The 20,210-nt window shown below is 45.3% G+C and overlaps 1 protein-coding gene across 23 annotated transcripts in view; it reads left to right on the plus strand.

Moving 5' to 3' along the window:
• The window catches only part of Hrct1 (histidine rich carboxyl terminus 1), a 255,785-nt gene that overhangs the window by 106,575 nt on the left and 129,000 nt on the right, over positions 1 to 20,210 (plus strand). For 16 of the 23 annotated variants that reach the window (XR_015450373.1, XR_015450372.1, XR_015450361.1 and 13 more), the window contains one exon: positions 1 to 20,210. This exon is cut by the window's left edge; it is cut by the window's right edge. The exons of 6 other annotated variants lie outside the window; for them this stretch is intronic. The gene's annotated coding sequence lies outside the window, so the exon portion shown is untranslated. One more of the 23 variants, XR_015450367.1, reaches the window with a different exon arrangement.

Genomic DNA, 20,210 nt, shown 5'->3' on the forward strand with positions numbered 1-20,210 from the left:
TTGGCAGCCAGCCTGGAAGTTGCTCCCCAGGCAGGGCGTGGCTTCTCTGCCCTCTGGCTTTGAGACCTGTCTTGGCCATTGACCAAGTGACAGCTCCTGCATTCCGAGCATACAAAGGCCCTAGAGGTGTTGCAGGTTCAGCTTGCTCTTGTTCTCAGGGTGTTGCTGTTCCCCAGGGAGCAAGGGTCAGTGGCGTGAAGAGCGGGCCCAGCACACCAGCCACATCCTGCTTGGCGCCTCAGTGGAGCTCAGCCTGGGATTCTACAGTCTTTGGTCTCACAGCAGGAGCTGATTGATTCAGTGATGTGATCAAACAGTTCAAAAGCGTCAAGTCTCTCTATCCCTACCATCACACTCCCCTTCCCCTTCCCGGAGACTACGCACACTGCCATTTCCTGTGCAAGGACCCCAGATCTCGTGTGCAGACCTGTGGGTCTCCATGCAGGTGGGCACATGTAGCTGCTCAGCACCTTGCCCTACTTCACCCTTATGTCTTGGAGATCATTTCACATCTGCGAGTATAGCCCTTTCTCAGGTCTTTACGTGGCTATCTGCCATGCTGTTGGGTTCATTCATCACGGTGTATTTAACCAGTGCTCCATGAAGGGCCCCTGGGGGAGTCCAGTTTTCTCTGACTTCAAAGGCAGCAGCAGCGCAGAGGTGGACACGTGAAATCGTGTCTGTGGCTACGTTTTTGGAGGCAGAGTTGTCTGGACTCCTTTGCCTCTGTGTTGCCGAGCTTGTCCGCTGCTCCTAGGGCCTGTCCAGTCCACGCTTATTTATGCCCAAGCCCCTCCCATCTTCAAAACCCCACAAAAACTCAAACAGCGATGACCAGAGGCGTCCATCTGCCCATCAGCCCCTCCCTTTAACTCTGCTGGCCACTTACACTTCTTGAAAAGCAAGCACAAGAGGGGAAGAGTGAGCAGAGAGATTCAGGTGAGGAGGGAATGGGCTTCAGTCCCCAGCACTTTCTTATTTTTGTATTTGGTTCCATTGGGCAGAGGTACATGAATGACACTTGTCACTTTGTAGCCTTCTGACCAGCTAATGGAATTACTGTGCATTTTCCTCTGTCGTCTAATTCCTCTATCGTCATTTAATTTCTCCTCGAGAAACAGCCACTCTCCTGTATTTTAAATATTTTCTTAGTAAGTATGCATTTTGGAGAAATAGGTAATGTTCCTTTTTAACTGTGTATGTGTTTAATTACAAAAATAATATTACTGCTATAACTCTTTTCCCGTTTCTGCTCTGCTCTGTGTTGGGAGTCTTTCGAAACTGCTTCCCTCCCGCTTATTTTACCATAACTGATTTCTTTCTTAATGTCTGTTCCCCTCATGCCGGGCACCTAGGTTAGGTCCACTTCACGTCACTGGGAGTACAGCCGTAGTGAACATTCTCACCGGTGTCCTTGCGTAGATCTGGACCCGTCTAAGAGTTTGTCTTCATTCAGGGTTTCTTGAAAGCGGCATCTGAGATACTGGAGATGTTACCTCATTTAGGAGGCATGACGGCTAATCTTAGTTATCAGCTTGATTGGACTGAGAACGCCTGGGAAATGGGTGAAGCACCTTCCGGATGTGTCTTTGGGATAAACCAGTAAAGATGGCTGTGGTAGGCCTGTTTCTTCTGTGGCCAACAGGGGCTTAACACCACGGAGAACTTCTGGACCACTGGGAATTGCTTTGAGGTCCCCCGCTGGGACAGAAAGGCCTCAGCGAACAACAGTTCCTGGCCATAGTCCTCGGCATCTTCTCCCTCCCCCTCCTTCTCACTGTGCCTGAGGACCTATGTGCTTGGGGTCCCCGTTCTCAAGGAGGTTACAGCCTAGTGGGGATGGATCGCTGACTAGCAAGTGAAACAAGGTGATTCCAGACTGTAAACATGCTGTGAAAGAAACGAGATGTGGTAATGGACTAGCACCTTGCATGAGTGTCCGGGTGGGCCGGTAGTTCATCCTCTGCAGTGAGGGACCGCCTCACTGAGCAGGTGGCCTCCAGCCACAGTGAGGAGGAACCAGCTCCAGAAAGATCTGGGAAGGAGATGGGATGCAGCAGTCCACAGTCAGAAGCTATCAGAAAGGCCTTAGCTGCATTGGTAGAGCAAGGGGCTGATTTGTCCCTCTGGGGAATTCTCTAACTCTCCCCAGCTGTGTAATAAAGAGTCCTAAAGCTACAGCTGGAAAGCACCTTAGAGGAAAGCTGCTGTGTGCCTCCCTCCAGGGCCAGCATTGTGCTATGTGTCCCTCATGAGGATCATTCACCTGGGCTTGCACGTGCTGCTGACCAGAGCTCATATACCAACCCATGTCTGTCGCTTAGGTCTCTCCTGGTTGCAAGTGACAAAAAATAATGCACTATGGCTTCCGTACAAAGGGAGTTTGTCAGTTCCTGCAACAGAAAAGACAAGGAGTAGCTTCAGGCTTGATTTGATCCAGATCCCAAAGGATGGTAGGATTCAGTCTCTCTCCGTCACTCAGCTCTGCTCTCTCTGTTGATTCCATCCCCACGCAGACTTTCTGCAAGCAGCATAAAAGAGCTCCCAGCCAACAGTGTGCATGGAAGCCTGATCCGGGTGATCAGGGCCAAGTGCACATCCCAAACCAATCCCTTTGGACACTGAGTGGCAGCCCTGGGCCCTTCACCTTCCCACAGTGCAAATGCAACTGCTCTTTTCTGTCACCAGGTAGGTGGAGCTTGCTGAAATTATTGCTGTTACAATAAGAACAAATGCTATGTTTAAAAGAGAAGAACGTAATTGGCTCTTAGTAATAACAGTGTAGAGAACCAGCTGCTCATTAAGGATGAAATTGTAGCTGGCATGTTTTGCTGGGAGCCGGGGCTCCATCTAGATGTCTCCTTAAAGCATAGGTCAAAGCCAGGTGTGGTGGTGCACACAGGTTATCCTGGGCAGCTTAGCGAGACCCTATCTCAGAATAAAAACTAAAAAAAGGAGCTGGGGATGTAGCTCAGTGTGGGGGCCCAGTGTCGAGACTGAAGGGGTTCGATCTTCAGGACTGCAAACAAAACAAACCAAAAACAAGTCAATGCAATACTTCCTGTCTCTTGGGAGCTCGAAGCCAGCTAGATGTCTCTCAGACTTTGCTGCAGCTGCCATGCCTGCTGAAACTTGCTGAAGGAACTGTGAGGCCTTCCCTTCTGATGGGAGGGTGCAGACTCAGTTTCCCCAGGGACCTGCAGATTCTAAATGCTGCCCGCTCTGCTTCCTGGCTGTGGTCATTTACTTCATTTCGCCTGCAGCAGGAAGTTGTGATCGTTCTTCCTGGCCCTGTGGACCAGAGCAGCTCTTCTTTCATCTCTGCCAGGCTGAGGGAGAATAGAGTAACCTCAAGTTCATTTTTTATCCTTACCTTGAGTGTCTATGTTCTCATGTATTATTACATCAGGTCAAGGTTCGACTACTAGCAGTGCTTTTAAAATGAAATTTTCTACTTTGAGATAACTGTGGATTCATATGCAGTTGTACAGAATAATCCAGAGAGAGGCTTTGCATACTTTACCCAGTTTCCCCAGTGGAAAAGCTAGTATTAGTACTGCGACATCAACACTGACAGCCAGGATGCAGAACACTGGCGTCACTCTGAGGATTTCACTTCTTGTCCTTGTATAGCTGTCTTCCCTTCCACCTCCACGCCCGGACCACGAATCTGTCCTCTACTTCTATAATTTTATCATTTCATGGATTTTGAATAAACCTAGTCATAAACTGGGTGTTTTGGTGCTCGCCTGTGGTCCCAGCACCCTGGGAGGCTGAAGCAGGAGAATCACAAGTTCAAGCCTAGCCTGGGCAACCTAGTGGCTTAGAGAGACCCCCCAAAGGGCTGAGGATGTAGCTCAATACAAAAGCCCTGAGTTCAATCTCCACTGTTACCCCCCACGATTTATAAAAATATAGTCACACAGTAATTCACATTCTGGGTTGGCTCCCTTGGCATAATTCCCCGGTGATTAGTCTAGGCTGTCGTACATGTCAGTACTTCTTCCTGTGGGGTTTTCTGTGGGATGGATGGACCACGGTTGGTTTGCATGCTCACCAGTTGAGGACATTAGGACTGTTTCCAGGTTTGGGCTAACACAAATAAAGCTGCTATGTCCATGTGAATTTGTCTGCTTTGCTATGAATAAAGGCCTAGAGAAGTTCCAGGCCATCTGGTCATCACATGCTTACTTTTTTTTTTTGGTACTGGGGATCAAACTCGGGACCTTGTGCTTGCGAGGCAGGCAGCGCAACCACTGAGCTAAATCCCCGGCACATGCTTACTTTTAGAAACATCCAATTGTTTTGCAGAGCACTTGTACTGTTTCACATTCCCCAAAACTATGCAGGGGCGATTGAGTTTCTCTGTATGCTCACCAGCCCTTTTGTTGTCATTTTTTTTTCTTTTGCTTTTTTTGGTCTTTTCCGTGGTTTGTAGTAGCATCTCATTATGATTTCAATTAGCATTTCCCTCAGAGTCAGTGATGTTGAACATCTTTTTGTGTACTTCTTTGCCATTTCAACATCCTTCTCAGTGAAATGTTTCTCCATGTCTTTTACCCATGTTCTAGGTGGATTACCTTTTTCATTAGACCATTGAGAGCTTTTTATGTGTTTTAGGAACTAGTCATTTGTCCATTATGTGACTTGTCAATATGTTCTCTTAGTCTGTATATTGTCATTCATCCTTTTAAGAGGACTTTTGTAAAGAAAAATTTTTCAACTTGGATGAAGTCTAATTTTCAAATTATCTTTTTATGGCTCATGCTTTTGAAACTCTTTGTCTGACTCTGTATCTTGAAGATTTTTTCCTGTCTTATACTGTCTTATGCTTTACATTTAAGCCTGCCATCTATTCTGGGTAATTTTTTTTGTATAAATTGTGAGACTTTGGTTAAGATCCATTTGTTTTTCTGCTCATGGATGTCTAATTGCTGCAGTACTCTTTGCTGAAAGGACTACCTTTCGTCCTTGTTTTGCTTTTATACCTTTGTTGAAAGCTGGGCATATTTGCGTGGGCCTGTTCTACATTTTCTGTTTTACTGATGTATATGCCTGTCACTGCACAGTCTTGATTACTGCAGCTATAGAGCAAGTCTTGAAATTATGTAGACTGTTTCTTCTCACTTCATTCTTCTTTCAAGTTTGCTTTAGTTACTATACTCCCTTTGTCTTTCCATGTAACTTTTGGAATAGTCTTGTACATATTTATAAAAAGTATTGCTAGGATTTTGATCAAATTATACTAAATCTGTGTATCAATTTGGGCAGAATTTACATCTTTATTGTTACATATTCCAATCTATAAAGAAGATATAGCATATCTTTCCATTTATTTATATTTTCTCTGATATCTCTCAACAGTATTTATTTATTTATTTGTTTATTTGGTATTGGGGATCAAACTCATGACCTTACACCTGCAAGGCAAGTGGCAGAACCACTGAGCTCAATCCTTGGCCCCTCTTTCAACAGTTTTGAATATGTAAATTCCATGTATTTTGTTAGATTTATAGCTAAGTGGGTTGTTTTTAATGATTGGAAATATCTTTGTGTCCATGTATTCATTGCTAGTATATAGGCATACAATTGTTTTTTGAATATTTATTTTGAATCTTACAAACTTGTTGAACTCATTTTAGTTTTTCTTTTTTTTTTTTTAGAATCTTTGGTAGAGTTGAGGTAGACACTCATGTCATCTGAAAATAGGAACTATTTAGAAAAAATCTTTCTTCCATTTATTTCATTTTTTTTTTGCCTTATTGCACTGGTTAGACATTCCAGCACTATTTTGTGTAAGTGGGGGTTAGTTTCTAAACTTTCACCATTAAGATATTCTTTGTACAAACTAAAGTTGAGGAAGTTTTTTTCTACTCTTATTTTTGTGAGGGTTTTTATAATGAATGGATATTGAATATTGTCAAATACTCTTTCTATATCATTTTATATGACCTTGTGATTTTTCTTCTTTTTGTCTATTAATATTATGTATTACACTGATTGATCTTTGAATATTGAAACATAATGATATAAATACCACTTGACCATAATGTAATATATATATAATATATTTGTAATATAGATATTATATATTTGTTTTTTGACTGATTTCTCCTTGCTTATATTTATTAAATATTTTGAATCTATACTCATGAACATATTATTTTGAAACACTGTACTTTTGTGCTATCTGTCTAGTATTGGATTCAAGATAATATTAACTTCCTTAAATGAAGTGAGAAGTGTCCCTTCTCTTCTCATTTTGTGGAACAAATTGTGTAAAATTCATGTTGAGTTTCTTTAAACATTGCATAGGGTTCTAGCGAAGCAATCTGGGCTTAGATACTTGCTTTTGAGAACTAAAAATTAAAAATTATATTTTCTTAATAATTTAAGGGCTATTAAAATGATCTACTTAATGTTAGGTGATTAAGTCATTTGTGTTTTGCAATAAATTGGTCCATTTCATAGAAGCAGTCACATTTATGTGTGTAAGGTGGTGTATGGTAGTCCTTTATTATCCTTTTGGTGACTGCAACATCAACGGCAATTCCTTCTTTCATTTCTGATATTTGAAATTTGTATTTTCTCTTTTTTTCATTATCAGTCTTATTAGAGGTTTGTCAGTTTTACTTATCTTTTCAAATAATTACCATTTGTTTCACTGCTTTCTATATTATTATTATTATTATTTTGGTACTGGGGATCGAACTTGGGACCTTTTGCTTGCGAGGCAGGTGGCAGAACCCTGAGCTAAATCCCTGGCCCTATTATTTTTATTTTCAATTTTTTGATTTCTGCTTTATGTTATTTCCTTACTTCCACTTTCTTTATTTTGCTCTTATTTCTCTGGTTTCTTGATATAGGAAATTACATTTATGGTTTAACACTTTTCCTCTTTTATAATGTAAGCACTTAGTGGTATAAACGTTCCCCTCAACACTACTGTAACTGTGTTACACAAAATTTGGTATATTGTATTTTTTATATTCTTTTAGTTCAAAGTATCATTTTCATTTCTCCTGAGGTTTCCTGCTTGTCTCATGGATTATTTAGAAGTGTGTTGTTTAGTGTTCAAGTGTTTGGAAATTTTCTGCTTTTGGTTTTGATTATGATTTCAACTCTTTTTAATTTGTTCCAATTTTAGTATATGTGCTGCTGAAGAGAGCATGACTCTTTTTAATTTGTTGAGATTTGTTTTATGTGAGTACTTGAAAAAATATGCATTGTTGTTAGGTGGAATATTCCCTGAATGCCAATTACATCCTGTTGGTTGATGGTTTTGACTTCTACTATATCCCTGCTGATGGTCTGTCTAGTTATTTTTTCAGGTGTTGGGAGAGGAGTGTTGAAATCACCAGCTATGATTGTGTATTTGTCAAATTTTCCTTTCAGTTTAATTAGACTTTGTTTATATATTTTATAGCTCTTTTATTTGGTCGATATATATTTAGGATTGCTATATCTTGGTGGATTGTCTCTTTTATTCTCATATAATGTACCTTTCTGACTCTGATAATTTTCTTTTGTTTGTCCTCCTGTCTGTATTTGACTAACATAGTCGCTTCTGCCTTCTTCTGGTTAATGCTTGTATGATATATTATTTTTCCATGATTTTACTTTCAATATATCCATATTGGTCAGTTAAAAGGGAGTTTTTGTTTGTTTTTGAGACAGGATCTCTCTATATATTTCAAGCTGGCCTTGAACTTACTGTGTAGCCCAGGCTGGCCTCAAACTTGCAGTGATCTTCCTGCTTCAGCCTCCCAATTATTGAGATTATGGGCATGCACCACCATGTCTGTCTAAAAGGGAGTTTCTTGAAGGTAGCATTTAGTTGTGTCATACTTTTTAATCCATTTTGACAATCTCTGCATATTCTGGTACTGGGAATGGAACTCAGGGCCTTAAGCTTGTCAGGTGGGTGCAGTGCTGCTGAGCCCTTAACTGTTATATTTTGACTACACTTAATGTGATTATTGATATGCTAGATTTTAAGGTGGTTATTTTAGTTTTTGCTATCTGTTTGTTTTCTCTGTTTTACATTTATGTTTTCTTTTTCCTGCCTTCGGCTAGGTTACTTGGGTCATCCTCAGAATTCCATTTTGATTTATGTGTGCTGTTTTTGAGAGTATCTCTTTGTATAGATTTTTATTTGTTGCTGTAGGTATTGCTATACATACACATAATTTGTCACAGCCTATTGGTGAGTCACCATTTTATCAGTTTGAGTGAATTGTAGGAATCTTTTCTCCCTTTACATCCTTTACTCTCCCTGCTTATCAAATAATCATCTTAAATATTTTCTCCACACACAACTGGAATCATATCAGAGTTATAATTTTTGCTTGAAATGTCAATCTCAATTTAGAAATCTTGAGAGGAAAAGGAAATCTTCTCATGTATACCCATATATTTGCTTATTATGCACTTTTTTCCTGGTGTTCCAGGGTTTCTTTCTTTATTATTTTCTTCCTGTTTAGAGAAACCCTATAGCCATTCATTGGAGATAGGTCTGTTGTTTACAAACTCTCTCAGTTTTTTTTTCCATCAAAGAATTTCTCGATTTTTCTCTTCAAAATATCTATATTTTCTCTGGGTACAAGGTTCTCAGAAATAGTCCTTTTGTTCAGCTCTTGAAATATATCATACTGCTTCTTTCTGGTCATCATAGCTTTGGGTGAGGAATACATTGTCCCTCAGTTTGTTTCCCTCTCTAGGTAATGCATAATTTTTCTCTACTTGTTTTCCAGGTATTTTTCCCTGTTTTAATTTTCAGAAGTTTAATTTTCATGTGTCTTCACATAAATTTCTTTAAGTTTATCTTGTTTAGAGTTCATTCCATGTCTTGAACCTGTAAATTTACACTTTTTGCCAAATTTTGTAATTTTTCAGTCGTTATTTCTCTGAGCACTTGAAAAATATCTATCTTTTCAGAACTCCAGTGGCAACATAGGATCTTTTGTAACAGTCTGCAAGATCCTGAGGCCCTGCTCATTTTTTTTTTCCACTCATTTTCTCTCTGTTTCTCCAACTGGTAATTTCTGCTGTTCTATCCTCTAATTCACTGATGTTTCCTCTGTCCTGTCCATTCTGCAGCTGAGCATCTCCAGTCATTTTTCAATTTTGGTTATTGCATTTCTTAGTTTAGAAATTCTATATAAGTCTTCTGTATATTTTCTTTCTCAAAGGCTTTCTGGTTCTTGATTTTTTTTCTTATATATTTGTAATTGCCACTGAGGGCTTTTTATTATGCTTTAAACTTTTTGTCAAATAATTCTACTTCCTTTTTTCTTCATTCAGGTTGAGATCTTTCTGGCTCTTGGCATGATGAGTGATTTTCTACTGAACCCTGGACCCTTTGTAACATGTTTTGAGAGACTGTGGATCTTACTTCACCTTCTGTTTTAGTTGGCTTTTTCCAACACCGCTCCGATGGCTTGAAATCTCACTACTGCTAGGGAAGGGCAGAAGCTGAGGTGCTCACTCAGCCTCTACTGTCACCTGGGGGTGGGCTCCTTGTTATTGTTGTGTGGAGATGGAATTCTGGCTCCCTCAGGCCCCCCAAGGACCTAGCTCTGCAGGTGGCTTTGTTCCAGCTGGAAATGCCAAAGGTCTGGGGTCTTCTGCTCCCTCTGCACCACAAGGGAAGAGAGCGATGCCTGGTGGCCGTGGTGATGAGCAGCAGTGGGCACTGCCTCACGGTCCACCATGGAGGGGAAGGGAAAGCCCGGCCGGGCCTGATTCAGGCTCCTCTGATTGCCTCGTCACAGCTTCAAAGCACAGGTGTGTGGGCTCTCCTCTTGGTGTTGGTGTGGGCGATGGAGAGGCCATGTTTTGTTTTTTATTTTCCTGTCGCATTTGGCTGCAATAGTATGGCTCTTGTCTGAAAGTTTTCTATCTCACAAGGCTGTTCTGTTTCTGGTCCTTTTGGTCTTGTGAATGCACAGTTCTGTCACTGAGGTCTGGTTTTTCTGGGTTGCTGCTTACTCAACTCTAAGACTGAGATACAGGAGGGACAAAAAACAACCAGGAAGCTTAATTGTGCTGTTTTTTGCATCCCAAGTTCCCTAGCTGGTCTGCCTTCTTTTCTGTACCTTTCAGAGTCTTTTTATGTTCATTTCACATGTAATACCTGGGGCTTTAATTTATAATTAGCAGGAGGAAAAGTGAAAAGTATATCTACTACATCTTCCCAGAGGCAAGAATCTGGCTGCTACATTGTTTTAATGTTTGTCTCTTTCTTGAACTGAACTTTGCCTTCATCGAAGAGTCATACATTGATTCCAGCCTGGCCCCGGGGAGTTGTCTCAGGCTAATTCAACTCCTTTTCTCCATCACAGTCCTCTGGATACAGTGATCCAGTATCAGGAGGCTGTGGCCCTGCTGTATCCTCCTTGGCAGGCCAGAGATGATGTGTGCAGTAGCAGCACACAGCTCACTGAGCGTGTTCCCGAGCCCACCATCCCTGCACTGTGCCCCTCACTCGATGTTTTTATGTCAGCATGGAGACAAGGACACAGGTACTGTCTCTGCCTTCCTCTGTTCCTCTCATAATTATTCGTCTGTCACCCGCCCCTCATCTCCCTTTCCACCTCATCTTAAACCAGGCCTACTGCATTCCTCACACTGACCTTGAACACCCAAACACCTGTCTGCCTGTCACGGCCTCTGCACTTGCTGCAGTCTCTGCCCGAAAAGCCTTTTAGCAGATGTATCCATCTGCTTCATCAGGCCATCTCATTAACAGAGATATTCGCTGATATCTCCTTATTAAATAACCTCCACCTCCAGCAGACCTGTTCCCTTAGGTCGTGAGACTAGAGACATTGCGAATGGGATTAGTGCCCTGTAAGAAGCAACCCAAGAGTGAAAGTTTTCTTATCATGAAGATAAGCAGGAAAATGCCCCTCCACTCCCAGGAACAGAACCTGAATCAGTCATGGGATCTGCTGCTGCCTTGAACATGGACTTTTAGCCTCTAGAATGTTCTACAGGCCACTCTGCCTATGGTATTCTTGTTAAAGCAGCTTGAGCTGACAAAGACTTGCTTGATATACAGGCGCTCGCCAATTTTTAAATTTATGGTGTGTACCCCTCCCCGGAGTCCATGGGGCAGGAAGTCTCTGGTGCCTGGAAGGTCCCAGGAATGGAAGTTACACCGGTGAGTACCGCTGGATGAATAAGAACTTCATACCCGGCATCATGCGTGCTGCTGGGCTGTGAACAAGAGAGCAAGCGTCTGCCCTCACGAAGCTCATGGTGCTGGAGCGAAATCTGCCTCTGCAACAGCCGGTCACGTGACTACTCAACTGCATTTTAAGCCACAAATGAAAAATTCAGAGTGTTATAAGAGCTACAGAGAGGGAGCAGGCCACCTAATTTTGGGTTTCAGTATAGGTTTTTCTGGAAAAATAATAAATGGAAATTTGTCTGATGTGTTGATAAGATTATTAATTTAGCCTACTTATACAATTTATATAAATTTGATTATAAATACAAATTCACACAAATAAAATGAAAAATTGCCTCTCCAGCACTTACTGAGCACCCGCTATCTGCCGGGCACTAAATGAAGCACTCTCGTGCCCGCTTCAGCAGCAGGTATGCTACAGTGAAGCACTCTGACTTCTCCCTGTGCGTGTGTTTATTTGGCAGGGAGGCCTTGACTCTGAAGCTGCCTCTGAGCCTGAACCCAGCTCTGCCACTTCTGATGGCAACAGTGGGTCACTATACTGCTCTGTGCCTTGCCTCCTTCATTTTAAAAATGAGGAAAAAGAGTCGTGCTTACCTCGTCATTGAATACGTTATTCTTTTTTCCATTTTGTGGAGGGGGAGATGGAGGCTCTAAGGGAATAAATAACTTCCTGAGGACCAGGGCACAGGGTCTGTCCCCGTCTGCCTGCACCATGATTCCTCACCCCCGTCAGCGTGCTATGCTAGAGACACACTGCACCCCAGTCTAGGGCTCTCATAGTTATAACAATGCAGCCACAACTCATTTTTTTTTTTTTTTTTTGCTGCTTCAATGAATCACCTCCTGATACCTTTGATTTCCAAGAGCAAAATGCCACCCACTTTCTGTTATCTTCCTGAGCCCAAGGAGCTCTTCCCAGGCCTCCTCTCTCTCTGCTTGGGTCCGCCCCCCCGCCCCCCCGCCTTATGGGCTGTGCAGCCTGACACACAGCAGAATGCGCTTATGATTTAGCAGCAGAAAAGGTTAACTCTAAATAACAATCAGAAAGTTAAAATATAGAGCCAGAATGTTGCTTTAGTTTTTATAGGTTTTAAGTAATTTCGTCTCCTTCCCTGAAGGATTTAGCATAATTCAATGAGAAAATTGCCTTCAGATCCTGTGGGCTGCTTTGATGTGACGGAATTGCAATGAGCAGAAGAGATGCTAAGTGTCTTCCAGCCAGCCAACCTGACCGGGCCGTGTGCTCAGAGAGGAGGGACTGGGGTGTCCGGGCTTCCCTGGACTCCTGAGTCCAGTCCTGGGGAGCACAGTGGCGTGAGACAGGGGGTGATGGTGTCCGTGGCTGGGTGAGGAGGAGGGGGAGTTTTTGTGCCTGTTGGAGAATACATCGGGCCAATGCAGCCCAGGGAAAATCCTGGCTCTTTCTTCGCTTTCTGTGCTTTTGGCTCTGGGTTGCCACGAGTGGCTAGAGTCCATCCTTGCTGTTTACAAATTGTGCGAATTAGGATTGTGTCTGGTTGCAGTTAACAGAAAACTTAACATAGGCTTAAACAGAGAGGGGCTATTTATCTGATTTGTGAACTTTCTTGTAAAATGGAAAATGAATAGGCCTTCCTGGGTGGCGCCACCACTCAGAGATGCTCTAAAGCATCTGTTCTCTGCTCTCCTTCACTCGCCGCCATTATTACCATGAGGTTTGTGTCACAGGGTTGCTGTGAAGGGTTAAGTCGAGTAAATTAATGTATGTAAAGTCCTCAGTACATAGTAAATGCTATATAAATGCTTTCTCAATCAAGACTTATTTCAATCTGATTTTCTTCTAAAAGCTGCATCAAGAATGTCTTTCTATATCAATATATTGAGATCAGCATCTTTTTTAACAGGTGCATAATGCTATGGGCTTAGCATTATAATATATCCTTACCCATGAAAACTCAAGTACCAACCCAGTGATTTTTCTATGAACAAATTCCAAGTGGAATTGATACCATAGTACAATGTGTGTGTACATGTGTACGTGTGTGTGCAGTGTGTGCATGCCTGTGGTTGTGCATGCACACAGAGTGTGTGTATATGTGTGTGCATGTGTGTGTAGTGGGCACAGAGGCTGGGGCAGATGCATGAGCTCTGCGTGGTGTCCCCTCCTGCTGGCTCAGTACTCAGGTTGGAATTCTCAAGGGAACAAGGTCCTACCATGTCCTCACACAAAGGCTGATGTAACCAATAACCCCTAACTCCATCGACGTCCTGTAATACAAACCCATTTTTTCTTCCATGTGTAACAACCTGACGTGGGTGTACCTGGTCACTGGTGATACCATGTGTAAGGACCAGCAACGCAGGCTCTGCCTCGGGTCCACACCATCCTGGAGGGCCCCGGGGTCCTCTGCATCCTGCAGGACATGCAGAAAGGGGACAAAGACAACTCCTCCTACTGCTTAAAGGTCATGACCCTAAAGTAGTCATCAGGTCCCCTGCAGTAAGGTCGACATCTCCACTGCTAGTTCAGGCTCCTCTGAACAAGGTTCAGCCAGCTCCATACAGCCCGTGTTTTCTCAGGACTTCGAAGCTGGCTCTCATGGTGCTCTTAAACAACATGTTCCAGAGCTGGGGGATGTAGTCAGCGGACATAACCGATCGGCAGGGTGAGTCTGCTACCATGAAGATGGCTAATGCCTACCTACGGACACTTCCCTTGTTCCAGGCACCATGGTAAGCACCTCCTGTGAGATGGATACAATAGTCTTCAGAGGGGTGACGCTGTCACTCCAGTTTTTCCCATGAGGAAACCGAAGCTGAGCGGGGTTAAGAAATGTGTTCAAGGTCTCTGGGTGAGTAGGACGTGGATTCGGGGACCTAGATCTTGGGTTCTTAATTCCTGTGTCCTACTGCTGCCATTTCTCAGTGCGACTAAAAATCTGGCCAAAGATCTGTCTCCACCACCTTCTCCTTAGGGGGAACCTGGGAGACACTTGGTCTTATGCAATCATTTCACGCAGACGGCTCCTGCTTTAACCCCATAGTGTGGTCCATATATCCACACACTCAAAATGACACTTTGTATTGGACACTGTAAGTGGCAGACTGGGCTGAGGGAGCTTTGCTTTTCACAAATTATCAAAAGGGTCTTTTGGACATGCAGGTCAAATGAACTCTACTTGTGGCATGTAAAACAGAAAGCCCTGCTGACCAGACCCATAGCAAGAAAGGTTTCCTGTGGCTGAGCCTCAGGATCCAAGCACTTAGAACCCAAGGGGATGCCGCAGCTGGAGACTGCTCCCGTCTACACGTTGCTGGCAAACACAGCCGTCATTGCTGGGAAGCTGATCAGTGGATGTTCACACGTGCAGATTCCATACAGTGTAAGTCAGTATAAAAGGCAATTTGCCTGTGACTAGCGTCAAATAATAAAATGATGCCATTATGCTGTTAGAGAGATAGCCGGTGACATTTCAGAAACTATGTTTTCCTCTGGGTATAAGGCAGGATTGTTACAGGAGACAACTATTTATTTCATTTCTCAGTCTCTTTGCTCCAGGTCTAGTCGCACAACTGAATTCCCCAAACTTGACTGCAGGGGATCTTCACATGGTCACCCTTGGGATGGGACCTTTCAGAAATAGGTGGAGTTGTCTGTGTCACTTTTCTGAGTGTCCTGCCTGGTGAAGGAGACTCTGAGGTCCTCTGGGATGGTGGGGACCTAAGCAGAGCCTGGATTGTTAGTCCTTAAATGCAGTGTCACTAATGACCAGGCATGCCCACATCAGCTGTTGTATGTGGAAGAAAAAAGGCCTTCTATTATGCTAAGCCACTGAAGTTCTGGGATTAATTTGTTATATCAGCTAGCATTACCCTAAAGAATACGTAAGTCTATCAGAAAAATTTCTATAATTGGACAAGGATGTTTCAAGTGACACATAGAAAAAGATAAAAGTAATAGCTTAGAAGAGAACAGCTGGCTCAATGAAAAGCTGCTTTCTCGGGCTGCAGAATGCCCTGAGCCGACTCCAGGCTTCGAAGGCCAGTCCTCGGGGCAGGAGCTGTGGAGAGTAGAGCCCTGGGGGGTGGGGGGTGGCTCAGGGCACACTTGGGGAAATGACTTCCTGAAGGGGTTGGAAGTGTCTGAGGGGCGAGCCTGGCCATGATTTAGGGAATGCTGAAGTGAAACATGAAGTCCCAGGGACAAGGATGACTCAGATGTAGACGACAAAGGCAATGACAGTGCCAGAGAGCCACAGTTCCTGAGCTGAGCAGGGGTGAAGCTGAGATGATTCACGGCACTGAATAATTTGTACCGGCCACCTCCAAGGGGCAGGCGCTGGGAATGTTGTGTCCCAGGCACAGAGGGAGGGAGAGTAGGAGAAGCCAGGGAGCCTTCTGAGTACAGTGCCCCTCTGTCATCATTGTCTGCCCAGTACTCATTTTTCCATCTTCTGAAACAGTGCCTGATGTTCCTTTGAGAATCTCCTTTCTTACTCTAAATCGGATAGAAGTGATGCTAACATTATCTTCGTGCCTCCAGAGTTGATGAGTCACCCCTGCTCAACCAATTAAAATATCCCCCTTCCTCCAGCTGCAGTGATTGGTTAGGGAAGGACATGTGACCTGAATTTGCCCAATGAAAGTGAGCACTAGGACTTTTGCTGGACCCATTGGAAAAGAAGTTCTTGTTCCTTTGGGGTTGCTGAGCAGCTAGAAAGAAAGCTTGAAGATTCTATAAACTACATTTAGAAGTCATATTTTGAGTAATGAAAGCATCACAGAGACATGGGTTCCTAATGTTATTTTTTGGTAGCTGGACGCAGCTATACTTGAAGCCAGATTTGAAAGTTACATGTGCTAATCAGTTCTTGGTGACTGACTCAACCATTTGAAGCTGGTTTCTTTTCAGTACAAATAAAAAATCTTGACTTCTGAGTTTTCCCTTCTGGCCCCCATTGTCTCTTGGGGCTTATGTAAATGGATCTGTATGGAAAAAGCTTCCCCAAGAAGGCAATTGAGTAGTGGCCATCCACTTTCACTTGGAACGTGTTTCCTGGGTGTTGAGTCTCCCCTCTTAACTTCTTCCTTCTCGTTCTCTCTTTGGTGAAGATGCTTGCTTTCACTGAAAGCCTTCCTGTCCCGATTTAAATGTTATGTAGATGTGACATTGAGTACCTATTTCAGGTACATTCCACATACCACATCTCATTTAATTCTCACAGCAGTCCTGGGAAGGAGGCTTTCTTACAGCCCATTTGACAGATTGGCAGGGGGACCTTCCCCAAAGGTCAGCCAGGTCCCAGGACCCAGGTCTCAGGGACAGGCAGAAGACAGAAGCAAGCTCCACAGGCCCCCACAGTTCAGGACAGTTGTTGGAAAAGGGGCACCTGGGGTAGAGAAATTCCCCTAGCATCTTCCTCCCCCAGGATGCCAGGGCCGGGCCTGGGGTGGAGGTGTGGGGGAGCCAGGTGGAGGAGAGGCCCATGCCTGCCCCCTGCAGGGCTGCAGTGCCCCTCGCTGGCTGCAGACAGAGTTCCTGAGTCCAGGAAGAAAGCCAAGGGCGGTCACACATGATTCACCGCCGTCCTCACTGGCACTCAGCTTGTCCTCTTTAAAGGAAGCCAATTTATTTTTTATTCAAAATCCATACGAAAAAATTGAACAATAAAACTGGCAGCCTCACCGTCTCTTTCAGCAGGGAAACGGGTCCACTTCTAATATTACAGCCTCCCTCCCTTCTGTCCTCCCTCCCACCTACCCTTCCTCCCCGGCACCTACTAGTTCACGTTCATGTTTCCTTCATGTGGAATTCCTTGCTGAGATTTATTTCAAAGCGATTTTTCTGACTTGCAAACCTGGAGCCCAATCGTCAGATGGATTCCACGTCCTTAAAACCTTTGAAAGCAAAGATGGGGGCCGAGAGGGCCAAGACTTCGGCTTGGACACGGCGTGACCTGCCGCGGGGACACCCAGTCTCTGCTCCTGAATTCCCCCTCTGAAGATTGTCCCGAAGACCCTTGCGCCGTGCCCAGCTCTGGCGCATTCTCCAAGCTGTGGGCTTTGGCTTGGTTGCAGTTCATTGCCAGGGCTGGGAGGGACGCCTAGCGCCGAGGAGGTGCTCAGTGCATTTCGGTGAGTGAAGGAGGAGGGAAGATCTGGCTCAGAACCGTCCTTCTGCGAGGCCAGGGACCCTGCTTCAACCTCCCAGGGACCCCAAACCTACAGGCTAAAGCCTCTGTCTGCAGACTTTTCAATCCCTGGGGGTGAAGGGGCCGGGAGGGAAACTGACATGAGACTGGGCAGGCTTGGCTGGGCTGGGGCAGACAGGAAGGGAGTTCGCTACCCTGTCACTGTGCCCCACCTTCTGCACGGCAGGAGGCGCTCCCTGGAGACCACTGTAACCTCTGCTGGTCACATCTTTATGTGGCCCGAGGCATGGCAGGAGTGGCCTTCATCGGAGCGGAGAAACACAAAGCCTCAGCAGAGCCGAGGAGCTGCTGGCCACAGCATCTGCAGCACACTTTATCTCTCGGGTGTCAGACGTTATTGACTCGGGGTCCCTGCCCCCTCCAGGACTGCTGAAGGGCAAAGAGGGCTCTGGGAGTAGCTGAGAGGCCTGTTTTGCTGCTTAGCAAGTGTTTGGGTCACGGGGTGGGGGTGGGAAGAGGCTGAGGTTTTTATTATTTATTTTTGCAGTATTGGGAATCAAACCCAACGTCATCTCACTGAGCTTCGTCCTCAGTCTTCTTCACATATTTTATTTTGAGACAGCATCTTACTAAATCGCTAAGTTGCCCAGGGTGAATTTGAACCTGTGATCCTCCTGCTTCAGCCTCCCAGGTATTATGGGTATTGCCACTAGGCTAGGCCAGGTGGAGTTGTAAAGTTGGAGACTTTCTCACGCATTTCACCCTCTGGTCCTCTATCAACTCATCACCGCAAGGGCTGAGGGGTCCTTGGATCCAGAATTACGGGGAAGGGTTGGGCAGTCCAATGCATGTAGAGAATTTAGCAAGGACCCGCAGCCTGACCCATGTCAGCCTCAATAGGCAGAGCTGTGTTTTCACAAGAAGGGCTTTGTAGAGATAAACATTGCTTGCCGGCGACAGTTGATAAGTGTTCAGGCCCAGCTCCAAGGTGTAGGGGTCGAAATCTGGGACTGGGTTCTAATCCCAGCCCACTCCTTTCCAGCTATGCCTGGCCAGTCCCTCGCCTGCTTTTGCCTCAGTTTACTCATCTCTAAAGCTGGACAACAATAGTACCCAGCTCATGGAATTATTTTGACAATGCAATGATGGGGGGTTAACATGGGGAGAGGGCTTGGACCAGTAGCTTATAGTTTTGCACGCCTTCTACAAACATCCCTGGTGTCAGCCAAGAGCCCTGTCTTGTCCCTGCCTCTGAACTTTACCCGGCCTCTCTGTGGTATGGATACTTTTTTAATACTTCAGGACTCGAACTTAGTCCCATGTCTCTATGCTCCTCTGAGATGGAATCAGGTGATGTTTAAGGTCTCTGCCATGGACAGGGTAATAGTCCTCCAGAGACGGGGACATTTCGTCTTGGGACCTGTGACTGTGTCAGAGAACACTAACCAAGGAGACTTCGCAGATGGAACGGAATTGGGTCTCGACAGGGAGAGGGCACCCTGGGTTATCTGCGAGCACAAGGGTCCTAACAGGCAGGAGACAGGAGAGGCAGAAAAGGAGACCTGATGAGAGATGGAGCAGAGAGAGGACAGGACAGAGGAGAGAGACAGAGGCGAGTCAGAGAGACCGGGTGGGAACAAGAGAGGAGAAGGAGGACTGGCAGCCCGTGGAGGAGGCGGCCAATCGTGAGGAGACAGATCCCTCCGAGAACTGTGGGAACGTGGGCAGCTCGACTTCAGGGTTTCTGACCTCTGCAGCTGTGAAATAATCTAGTTGTATTGTTTTAAGCCGCCATGTTTGTGGTACTTTGCTACAGCAGTGGTGAGAACACATTTGTCCCCCGTGCATGAGGGGGACTAGCTCCTTCTCCCTCTGCAGGGCAGGGCGAGGCAGCCGGCACCTCCTCCAGGGTCCCTGACTCGCCGAGGTTGCTCCAGGCTCACCTCCTCATCTCTACATAGGGGTTATAATCGATGTGGGGACGAAAACCCGAGGCTGAAGGCACTGAGCTCTAAGCCCGAGAGAGAGCTGGGCAGACCGCAGATGTCAGAGGACAGAAGCCACTCCCACTCCCCAGCCCGTCTCCCTCTGCTCTGCCTCCTCCAGCAGCAGCCTGGCGTGGGTCTGTGTGAGAAATGCCAAGCAGCCGGGCCGGGGCCGGGAATCAGGGCTTGGCTGAGATTTGGTGGCAGAGGAACCGACTGAAGCATTTATTCCATCTTACCACTTTCTTGTGGTCTTACCACTGGTATTTCCACCCTGGGTCCAGTAGGGCCTCTCCTTCCCATGCTGGTTGTGCTAAGGGTTCCACCTTAGTCCTAATACCAGTCATGCCAGCATAGTGACTTTAAGCTTGGTGGAAAGTTTACTTCTGGAATGGGAACTTACAGAGCAACCACCTCTGCTCTCTTCCAGAATCAGCATTCGGTCAGCAAATATTTGGGCACCTACTATGTTCCAGCCACTAGAGGCAAGGAAGGGAGTGTTCTTCTCTCCTTCCTCCCTCCTCCCTTCCTTCCTCCTTTTCTTCTTCTTTCCTCTCTCCATCCCATCCTCTCTTTCTTTCTTTCTTTTCTTTCTTTCTTAGCCTAATTTCTGATGAACAGAGACAGGAAATAAATAAGCAAAGAGGTAACTAAATACACGGGCAAATGTTAGATTTCAGTGTGTCGTGAAGAAAATAAAACAAGGCGCTTCGATAGGCATGACCTGGGGCTCAGGGGCCACAGGGGAGGACATGGGGCTGCTTGGGGCATGCAGAGGCCCTGTGGGGGCTGAGTTGGGGCCGTCCCAGCCCGATCGATCATCCACTGGGGCGCCATCCATGGCCATCGTGGGGGTGACAGGACCGTGTCCTTGGCTCTGCCTGGCAGGCCCCTCGG

The sequence above is a fragment of the Heterocephalus glaber genome, unplaced genomic scaffold (genome assembly GCF_053883595.1).
Source record: "Heterocephalus glaber isolate CG9 unplaced genomic scaffold, H.glaber_assembly_v1.0 deba00000943, whole genome shotgun sequence".
Taxonomy (NCBI): domain Eukaryota; kingdom Metazoa; phylum Chordata; class Mammalia; order Rodentia; family Bathyergidae; genus Heterocephalus; species Heterocephalus glaber.